This window comes from Rhodnius prolixus, unplaced genomic scaffold, assembly GCF_049639745.1.
Source record: "Rhodnius prolixus isolate KJV_2025 unplaced genomic scaffold, Rpr scaffold_5, whole genome shotgun sequence".
Classification (NCBI taxonomy): Eukaryota; Metazoa; Arthropoda; class Insecta; order Hemiptera; family Reduviidae; genus Rhodnius; species Rhodnius prolixus.
The window spans coordinates 12,891,252-12,902,302 of record NW_027411624.1 but is presented as its reverse complement, the minus strand read 5'-3'; positions in this window follow the sequence as shown (position 1 = coordinate 12,902,302).

Genomic DNA, 11,051 nt, shown 5'->3' with positions numbered 1-11,051 from the left:
ACAAATAGTGTGTGTGCTAAAATTCGCATAAATTTATATTTTCATGGAGGGCCTAACCCCTTTTACAGCCGTTATTTTATTGGCACATTTAGTTGTTAAACAATTGGTGTGTGATAAATTTTATCTCGTTATATTGTTGCTATTTTATCTAAAGTTATTCTAGGTGGTTTTTTTTTTAATTGTTTAGTATTTGAGGTGTTATAGACTGGGATTGGGTATAAACATGGAAATACCGAGTACATGAAGTCTTCGGCAAGTCCATGTTCAAGAGGCAATGAAAGTGGTTTGGAGCAATGGTCGGCTGAAGATAATGCAATGTTGCACCAGATCAAAGCTGAGCTGCAGGCAACAAATGATTTAAATCTCTTAACAAACAGTGTTACCGTTCTTATCTATAAAACATCAGACCAGAAGTCACGGCTGGTTTTCAAGGTTGAGTGCTACTGGCAAACGAATCTGTGAAAATTCTCAACGTATGTGTAAGAAGGGTGCTCAGGAGGGTGCCACTGTAGCCGAGCGGTTAGAGGCGAGACCTGCGAAGCTAATATGTATTGTGGTACTGGGTTCGATTACCGGTCTTAGGCCTTGGATTTTATTTAATGGTTAATAAAAGAAATTTACAGTAAAGTAAGTTAGATTAGTTGCCTCCGTCCACGACACCTAATTGGTAGTTGGACGCTAAGCCCGCCTGAAAAATTAGGGCACTCAGGAGAAGAAGTATGGTCATGGCAGAGAAAATAGGCGAAAAAGGATTTAAAGAAACTTAGTATAGAGGTTCCAGGAACCTGATCTGAAATGCCATGTCGAAAGGATTTCCCAAATTTTTTTTTTTTTTGAAAATTAACAGGAGACATTAAAGAGGGCGTGCCGCTCCCCGACTGGACAAATTGACGAAATCACACTGGTTTCGAAGACAACTGAGTGTTAGAAGAAAGAAGAAACACGCACAGATTGGGCTCGACTACCAAAAATAGTAGATGAGGCCTAGTTTATCTTTGACCTTGTCTATCATCTAGTTAAAATATGAATGTTCAGTCGCAAAATAGCTTTCTCTTGGAGGTCTATCTATTCCGCCAAGCATTTTCCCGCGTTTTTTATCATTATTCTTTTCGCACTGCTTTCCCGCCATCGTATTAACGCTTTATCCTGCGCTTCAGGTTCCCGCCAAACTTTTGTAACCTTAACCTTTGCTGTGTTTCATCTCATCTCTTTCCAGGCTAACAGACAGTGCTGCCTAGAAAAAGCAGCTACAACTGCCTTCCTGTATACTTTAACAGCTTCATCTGCCTCAGCTAGTTTCGTCCTCTTTACGGCCCTAGCCGTTCCGACCTTGACCCTCTACCTTGTGTCCAACGTAGACGAGGTGGTGGTGCTTACGAAGTAAGGACACTAAAAGACTAACCCTCTCCAGAATACTCACGTCTTCCGCATCTGGGTGTAAGCGACTTTGCGCGCTTACAATGAAGTTTTGAGCAAAATTTGTTAAGTTTGAACTTTCTGAGCTGCAGTAGGAGAATGTCGTTTGAATGTGCATGAGAATCGTTTTAGAAAAGTTTTTTCCTTGGTTTTAGTGCTTAGTTTTGGAACCAATTCTCTAAGTGTATTTCTTGACAATTATGGTACCATTACAGCTCCATTTTATAATAACGATTTGTAATAACGATCAACATGTAAAATAGTTAGTCCTGCAGTCCAATTTACTTTAGAAAAACCGCTTAAAAAACGTTACTTCTTCTTCCCAAGGTGCTACAGTCCTATAGTAGGACCTGGACCTCATTTAAGAGAGAGTGCCATCATTCACTATCTTCGGCTTTTAGTTGCCATCTTCTGACACCCACCTTTCGCAGATCTCTTCTACGTCATCCAACCATCTTATCCTGGGACGACCTCTACGTCTTGCGCCTCCCGGGTATCCATATAATACTTTTTTAGGAACTCGGTGATGGGGCATCCGTTCAACATGGCTGAGCCACCTCAGCCTGGCCTATTTTGATACAAGAAACGATGTACCGAATTCTCCGTATAGTTTCTTGAGTGTTCTTCGTTCTTTCGGAGCCTCCACTCACCCCGTCAATGTACACCAGGCCGTGGATTTTCCGCAACACTTTTCGCTCCCAAATCCTCAGATCCTCAAAAAAAACGTTTAGAAACGGGAAAATGAACGGTCATGCAAAGAAAGATTAAGAAATCATGCCAACAGAAATGCTGCTTACAAAATATAATCTATGATTGGTTAAAATAAAACCATATTTGAACAAATGTCGCAATAATATGGTATTTTTATATTTTTATAAGGAATCGAATCTTTGGCGAACATTGTAATAAAAATGGACATAACTATTTCCACGATCTTGTTGTCTTCTTTAGAAACAGTTTGGAAACTTTGGAAATATGTGTTCAGAAATGTGAAGAATTTTCTTTTCTTAACCTCAAGGTAAATCTTCCACTTGTAGAGAGAAGTACATAAATTCATCTAAAAGGTATAATGCGTTCTACGTACAAAGGACTCTGATGTATATGTTACCTTTAGGGAAGTTAGTCTATTTCAAATATGTTCTGCTGAGTGCTGAATGCGCTTGTATTTACTTCTGGCAAAGTTGTGCCTGTCACTTCTTACTTCTCATACAAAACTTACCCATATATATCTCGTATATATGGTTATATCTGGCAGAAAGTGGTACCGCCATCTTGGGGTTGGTTGACTTGGAATCGTTGCAAAGATGAATGTTCTACCCATATCTCAAACCTTTCCATTTTCCATCGCTTTATACTCTTCTGAAACTGCAAAACATAAACTTATGTCTGTACGGATAATTTAACTTTGGCTATCCTTCCATTTACTTAACTTCCAGTCTCTCTCTAAATGTATTTTCAACACTGAGGAAATAGGTATATCCTTTATCCTAATAATGTGTTATATTTCTTATAAACTTAACTTGAATAGGGTGGATATTTGTTCTTAAAATTTAAAATAGACGGCGTAAATCATATGGAAAAGACTTCTTGTACAATGCAGGATATCAAATGAAGGTGTTGAATAATTTTAAGACCGCAGTCGAAATGTTTTTAATTGAACTAATGAGTGATCGTTTTTTTGGAAACGTGGAGTATCGGCAAATTCACCCCTTAAGGGTCTTTAAAAGTAACACTTTTTCATAATAACCAAACTTAAAAGCCATGATATTTATTGATTTCCTGTCTAGACCAATCCATTAGAAGCAACTAGCTTACAGACTTCACAGGACCACACCGATGTTCAATTGATCCTCTTCATTCCTCAGCATCCTCAGACTTGATCTGCCTTGAGGTCTCCTTCATCAGCATGTATATTAGTAGAACTTTCTCAGCGCCTTTCTCGTCTTCCATCCACTATATGAGTCTAAAAACCTTGCCTCTAAACACTTGAGTCAAATCCTACGTTTTTGAGCCACAAATGAACTACAGGCATCTCTTTTTTTCCCCCTTTTACAGCTTAATTTTATTGGCTTTCGAGACTTGCTTTTAAATTAAAAGCCTTATTCCCAGCGGTTTTACAGCGATTACACTGTACTTTTTAGGTCATCGTTGAGCTCAAATATTTCTTAGCAGGCATATTGAATAATTAAAATTGTTAAAGTAAAAGCTGTTAAAATTTTTAATGAAAAAACAAAAAATAAATAAATAAATCACGTGAAAAGTAAAATTTTGTAACTTTTTCATAAAAGAAAAAGTACTTAAATTCTTCGTACTTTAATCTCATTTTTCTCAATGTTAAGAGTACAAATTTATTTTTTGTTAAAATCTAAAAATCTTGAGGTTATCTGGAGCCTGGAGTCGTCTTGTGCATTGCTAGTCTTCATACAACGGTTCTCTCGTTCAGTTGACGTTAAGAAATAGAAAGTGAGTTGAGAGGCAGACTTCTAAGAAGAGTAATCTGAGAAACTGCATACGACTCATACTCGTGAGAAAATTTTGTAATAACTGTGTAAGTTATGAGTTACATTTAATGATACTGTAGGATCTCTTCTTTTTTCTTCAGACATTTCCATCATTAATTAAAGTCTTTCTTTGGACATCTTAGATGTAGCAAAAGAATGTGGTCAAATGTGGCACTAGCTGATGTTCCTCTAAATTCCAATTCATCCACATTGTTGTTTTTACGCGGATGATTCAGCTGATGTATGTTTTTACTGATACAAAACTTCTCGCTACCCAATCCGGTTCCAAAGCTCATATAACTTCATTTTATACTTACATTATTTGTACGGAGAGGCGGAGAATGAAGGTTAACATATATTATAATGGATAATATAAGTTTGATACAGATTAGTGTTATTTGTCCTACACTTCTTACGAATCTGGATGTATACCTAACCATGAGAGAAATGAGAAATATTGTCTGTAGTTGAGCGGCACTTTACCTTCAACTAGGTTGAAAAGATACGAAGCGAAAAACTGATGTAGCTAGTCGACTTACGCTCGAAACTAAAATTATTAATCAATGAAAGAAAAACCTAAAGTCTCTATTTGGAGTTAAAGAGTCGAGTTATAGAACTCAACTAGGAGTTGCAATCTCCCAACGACTCCTAACCTTGCAACCGAAAATACTCATTTTTTTTCAATATCTTTCAAGATTCGATCTCTGGGCCCCGTATATTTATGGCTACGCCGAACTGGTTATCGTAAATTCCACTTCCTTCTTGTATATCATCTAAATCAATCAATTTGCCTAAGTATTCATTTCAGACAGTGATCGTTGTTTGATGACTGAGCCAACATTGGCAGCAGAACTATTTTAAAGTACCAAAAATAAAACAATGAAGTTTTAATACTTTGGAGTGTCGTCACTGGTTAATTTCTACTTCCCTGCCATTTATCGTCAAAATATTGTAATTTTAACTGCTTACGTTAGTTGTCTAAGCAGTTCTTTAACATTGCCCTAACTCAGGACAGACGTAGTAGTTCCACTTAGTACCAATTTAGGCTTCTTCTTTCGATATTCTAGAAGAATCTTCATTGCATCTTCTAAAGTAAAGGTAGCAGTAACTGCTGTTGAAATCGCTTCACATATTCAGGTGCGCCGGCAACATAAAGTGCATTGTCCTAAATGCCCCAAGGTGTGAAATTCTCGGGCATATACTGTTACCTATAGTACATTATTTAATTTTTGAATTGTTAATAATCAGGAGCGAGACAAATTCGTCTTTTATACTACGCTAGTAAAACATGTTACTATTTTCATCTATAATACATCTATTATAGGCGCCAAACAAAGGATCAAAATTTTACTTTCACTTGATTAGTGAAATTAACAGTGAAAGTTAACTTTGTGTTACTTCCAGGTTGTTTATTATCTCATTAGAAAATCAACTTCAACGCTAACTATTCCCATATTCGTGAGGTTTTTAGAGATAGTATTTAATGAATTATTCAGCTTTTTTAAAATTCATTTTGCTTGAATTTTAAGCGGAGTTTTAATAAAAACATTAAACATTATTCAATCTAAATTCGTAAATTTTTAAAATCTTCACAACACCAACCATGTTTTAAGTTCTCTAATAATTCTTTAGAACTCCTGTTAGTTACTCTGTTCCTAGGGACCAAATTATCTTCCTTAGGATTTCATTTGACCCCTTTCCTTTGCCCTTTTCTTGGTATTTCCCTCAGATTAACATTTTAATGTTTACAATTAACAGTTTTTTTAAAATTGTGATGTAGATAGAAGGGTATTTTCTCAATTAATGATCTCTTAGAAAGACGAGTGTCTCCTGTATGTTACGAGATGAAGGTAATCACTCGTTAGAGATTTCTGTGCTATAGTTACGTATTGCTTAGTGACGGGTGCTGCCACATGTCGAATTGAGTAAGAAGAAGGGTTACTCAAGACAATTTTACTTCAATAAAGAATAAGTATCTTCAGATATCACTTTTCTTATAGTTTCTTCACTATTAGAGATCTTGAAACTTAGCCACTTGTTAGTTCACCACTTGAAACTTTTCTTTTGGCCAGTGCTATACCTCGTACAATGTCCTTTATTCTGGGTGACTTTTAGCCTACTTTCGTTCTACTTTTAAGTGAGAATCAAGACTTGCTAGTTTGATAAATAGTAGGCTAATGATGGATAAAGAATACGGCTTGGTCAGTCCACTGATTTTGAAGAGATTTTGATGGTCTTTTCCACTCCTGAGTACCAATTTCTCAAGACTAAAGAGATTTTTTCCGCTTCAAGAACTTCATTTTAGCTTTCCCGAAAAAAAGTTGCCAAGGGCCGTGCAGACCATTCTGCAAAATGCGGAAACATTTATTCTTAAACGTTTATCTGAATCGTGTTATACATGAAGTTATAGTATCTATTTGTAATCATAGCTCCTTGGTCACATATATATTTGTGCTAAAATAAAAGTTAATTGTTAGTTTTTTTTGACAGACCCAAATCTAATGCTGTGTTTAATGCCCAAAAAACTTTTTAAATTTTAGTGTGCACTCAATCCATTCGAAGGTAGATAAGTCTTAAATTATAGTCTTCGGCAAGGAAAATAGAGATGCATTTACCTCACAGATAACTTGTGTTCATCTACCACAAAATCAATCTCTACGGTCATAACTAGTCATCTGTATAATGCTTGCCATAACGGCTAAGAAAATCTAATCCTTCAGAGATATTCCTATCTGAAGAAAAATCTTGAAAAAAGATTTTAAAACAAAAAACTGGATTAAGGAGCGGATTGATTTTATCCTTGTCAGGCTTCATTTAACTTTTATTTAATCGTGCATTGCAGTCGCATCATTCCATGTAGAAATAAAGCTACTTACATCGACGGCCTCTACCCCGCACTCAAGGCAGTTGACATTAAGTACTAATATTTTAATTAAATAAAATTGAATACTTTCATTATATTCCTACACCCTCTAATTTTTTTTCATTCGTTTTGCGAACACGCATTTTGACATGAATTGTACACGTCACCACTGATATGTTAGACTGTAATTAAAATTATTATCATTCAGAAAAACAACATGTAATAAATGGAAAAGAGACAGCTTAGCACAAAAGGTCGCTAAAATTAAAGCTCTAACTCTGACTAATGAGTAAAATGTCATCAACAGGACTTAAATTTTAAGGCAGTTTTTTTTAAAAGCACTTATTTGTATAAAATTGTATGTTAGCTCAGGTTTTCAAATAATTTATGTCATTTCGTCCTGTTTAAAGGGATCATTTTCTTCTTCCGTGCCCCTAAATTTGGATCAAGCCAGTGATAATTATTTATCTTTATGTCCTTTGAAGCTTACATTTAAATCAATATACGAGGTGTGGCTATTAAATAACTAGATTATTGCTATAAAACATTTTATTTTAAATTTACACATGTTTAGTTATTATCACCTTCAATATACACCCCTCCTCTATCCCTACAACGCTCCATGCGAATTTACCATTGTTCGAAACAGTGCTGGAAGTCTTTTTCAGTGAGCTCCTGCGTGCCGCTTTTTTTTTCACAGCTTCAACGGACTGAAATCGTGTTCCTTTTAATGCAGACTTTGACTTTGGGGAACAGATAATAGTCACATGGGGACAGGTCTGGCGAATAAGGCGGATGAGGCCTAAAACTGGGATGTTGTACTTGGCCTAGAAACGCCTTGATAGGCAATGCAGTGTGAGCCGGCGCATTATCTTGATGGAGAACCCCGTGACTTGTTCTTCCACAAATCGGGTCGCTTTTTTCCTTACTCTTTCACGGAGTTGAGCAAGCACCTCACAGTAGTAATGTTGATTAATTATAATCGATATTTTCATCCGTTTTGGTCGTGAAAATGGCGACCTGGGCGGTCATCATCTCCGACGTCTTCTCGGCCATCTTGGAAATGCTTGAACCACTCCAAAACTCGCGCACGTGATTAACATTCATCGCCATAAACTTCTTTTAATAAAAGATAAGTTTCAGTAGCGGTTTTACCCAGTTTCATGTGAAATTTCACGACAATTCGTTGCTCTACTACATGTGTAGTATCATGTTTTCGACAAAACGAAACTAACACCTCTTACACATTACTTCGGTTCCGGTCAGACAGATTTCTCTACAAACAAGTGAGACGGTGCAATCTAAAGAGAAGGCTTTACGCTGCACAGCTGTCGGTCGTTAGGATTTGGCGCATGCATAGTTCTTCTGTAGGAGCATCAGTCTCGTTATTTACTAGCCACACCTCGTAAATTTGAAACGAGAAAATGGCTAATTGCTCAGGTTTATTAGAAAAATTCCTTAGAATTTCCATGAGCTAGAGGCAGAAGAACTAGGATATTAGATTTCGATGTAGAGTTTAGCAACTATCTATTATTTACTTAATTTGCCCTTCGTACACAGTTCTGCAAGTGACTTCTCAATCCTATTGTCAAGAAATGCCTTTAGATCTCATTAAAGATATTAATTCAATTTTCCAAGCAATGGTAGACACGATATTCAGAAGTTGCTGAAACAAAATTGATTTGTTAAATATTAAACTTCAGTGAATCACATAAAATTAATTTGTAGATAATGGATAAGTAGATTTGTTTCACAATGAAATATTAACTCAGAAAATTATTAAACCTATTCTATTAAAGTCATTTGAGAATCTGTCTCAGCCATATTATATGTTATGTTGAAGATGAATCAACAACTGAAATACCTTTGGAGTAAGCCATGGAATAGGATATTCCATACTTGGATTTATTTATCAAGGCTTTAGGTTGTAACGTCGAAATGCTATATGAGTCTCTTTACGCATGTTTACAAGTACTGTGTAGCGTTTATGTATTCTACACATCATGATGTAAGAATAAATAGCCTACAAACTTCGTATAATTTCTATCGTATACAATAAATCGAATAATTTAACCTTAAATAACTTTTCTTTTCCATAATTATCACAATTATGGTACAGAAAAGTTTCGATTGATTGCTAAAATCTATTGTTAACTAATTACAGTATTTAGTTGGTAAGAGTGGGGGAATGTGCTGCTGTTTCTGCATCTATCTGATAATACATTAATATCAGTTTAGTTGTTTCAAACATCGTAGGTGAAAGTGATAGTCGAAGAGCTATGGTTAATTACTATCTATGATTAATTAACTACTTGTATTTCAAATTGTGTTTCACTCTGGGAGCCGTGGTATTCCCTTTGATTTTGGGATTGTTTTAATTGTGAACATGATAATGGCGGCGGTTAATGACCAATTCTATTTGTTCTTCTTCATTTGTAATTCTTTAATAACTGGTCACCTAATTCTCTGATAGATTTTAGGGATAGTAAAGCCAAAATAATCCATTATTTTATCGAAACAGGATGAGCTAGTGTGTCATAGAAGCAATGACAATTAATTTAAAAGCAAGTAGTGTCTGTGCCAATAGAGGAATTGAAAATTATCATGCCTTCTGCTAAATATAAAATGTTCATCTCTCATAAATAGAGAGCATTTTTTTTTTTTAAATACACAACTTTTCAATATTTATCAAAAGAAAGGAACCTTATAAGTGGCTACTTTGTAAGCTTGGAGAAGAGTAACAATGAAATATAGTTCTTCGTAGGTTGGAGTGGATTAGCCTCTTCTTAATGGATGGTTGGCGTTTCTGCGGGTTTCCTGGCCGAACAATATCATCCTGATCTCACTTACGCTAAGTAACTATGTGCAGATCCATTTCAAGTGCCATAAGAGATGGAAGACCATGTCTGTGGCGGAGTCCCTATATTATCAGGGACCTTCCTACATAACTAACTTTTCTGAGTCATGCTGGGCTCTGACAAGCTGTAGATGTTCAACTACTCTCTGGACTATTCAAAAAATAACTAACAAAACACAGCTGAATAGCCTACGGGAGGCAGTATACGACAGGAATCTGAGAAGGCACTGATTCGGGAGACTGCCACAAATAGATGATAAGCCTGATTTGTAATTCATTAACTAAATTCGTCACCTCGAAAAAATATTAAAACTAAAGCTCAACTGAAGAAATGACGGAAACTGCACGGACAGCCTGTAAAAAGAAAGGAGTACCCGGCACTTAGGGTCGTCCATGATATGCTAAAGCGTCAAGGAGAACCGTGCATCCGATAAACATGTCTTACTAAGTATTTCTACAGTTTTTTTTACTTTGTTTTTTATTTTAAGTTTATTTTTTTAGTTAAACTAAACATGAAGTTCTCGTGTGAGAACATCTTCGTGAATTTTATTTATTTTTTCATTAATTCATTTTTCTATCCAGGAAATTCAGACCGAAACAGACTTTGTGATTTTTGTAATCTAACGTTAATAGATTTCACGTTTGTAAGTATGGTGTCTTTCTAATAGACTACAATCACATTTAAAATCCTGGTTACCCTAATGTGACAATCTATTCATAAACTGTCATTTCTCTTTGGTTAACGGTACCCATTAGAAGAAAATTAATTAATTCCAGAATTTTGTATTGTCGCCAGTAAGAGAAGGAGTTATGAGTCTTCGCACCAAAATTTTTCTAATTCCCTTTTGGAAATGGACTAAGTGTTAAAAATATTTTGATATTTTTTTTTTTTTACATTTATTTAGTTCTTTTAATTATGATTAATTCTTCCCGGTAGCGCGGTAGATAGCGACCTCCAAAAAAACATTATCACTCGCGAGGAGAAAACTTTTTTGGACTAAACACCAACTTGACTTTGAAAACGGCTGAATAAGTAGCGACTTATTTTTTACTTTATTTATCCAATATTATTACTCCGACAGATAGCTGACGCTTCCTCCTTTCAACGGTGACTAACCTCACTCTTCACAACGACCTCAACATCCCATTCGTACAACCAACTCGCCAAGACTAAATATCAAAAAATTCCATACTGCTCTCTCCACTTGCTCCAATCCTCTAGTACAGTGTCTCGCCTCCTCTAACATTCCTGACAATACTCCTCGCCGACTGAATCGCCAGTGGCCCCGCGACTTCCTTGAGGTCTGAAGATCTAAAGATCATTATATCCCTGTAGAGAGTGCTACCACTGGGTAGTTTCTTTCCTCCTGCCTTTCACGCATCCATTTATCCTTCATTCTCCCTATTTACTTAT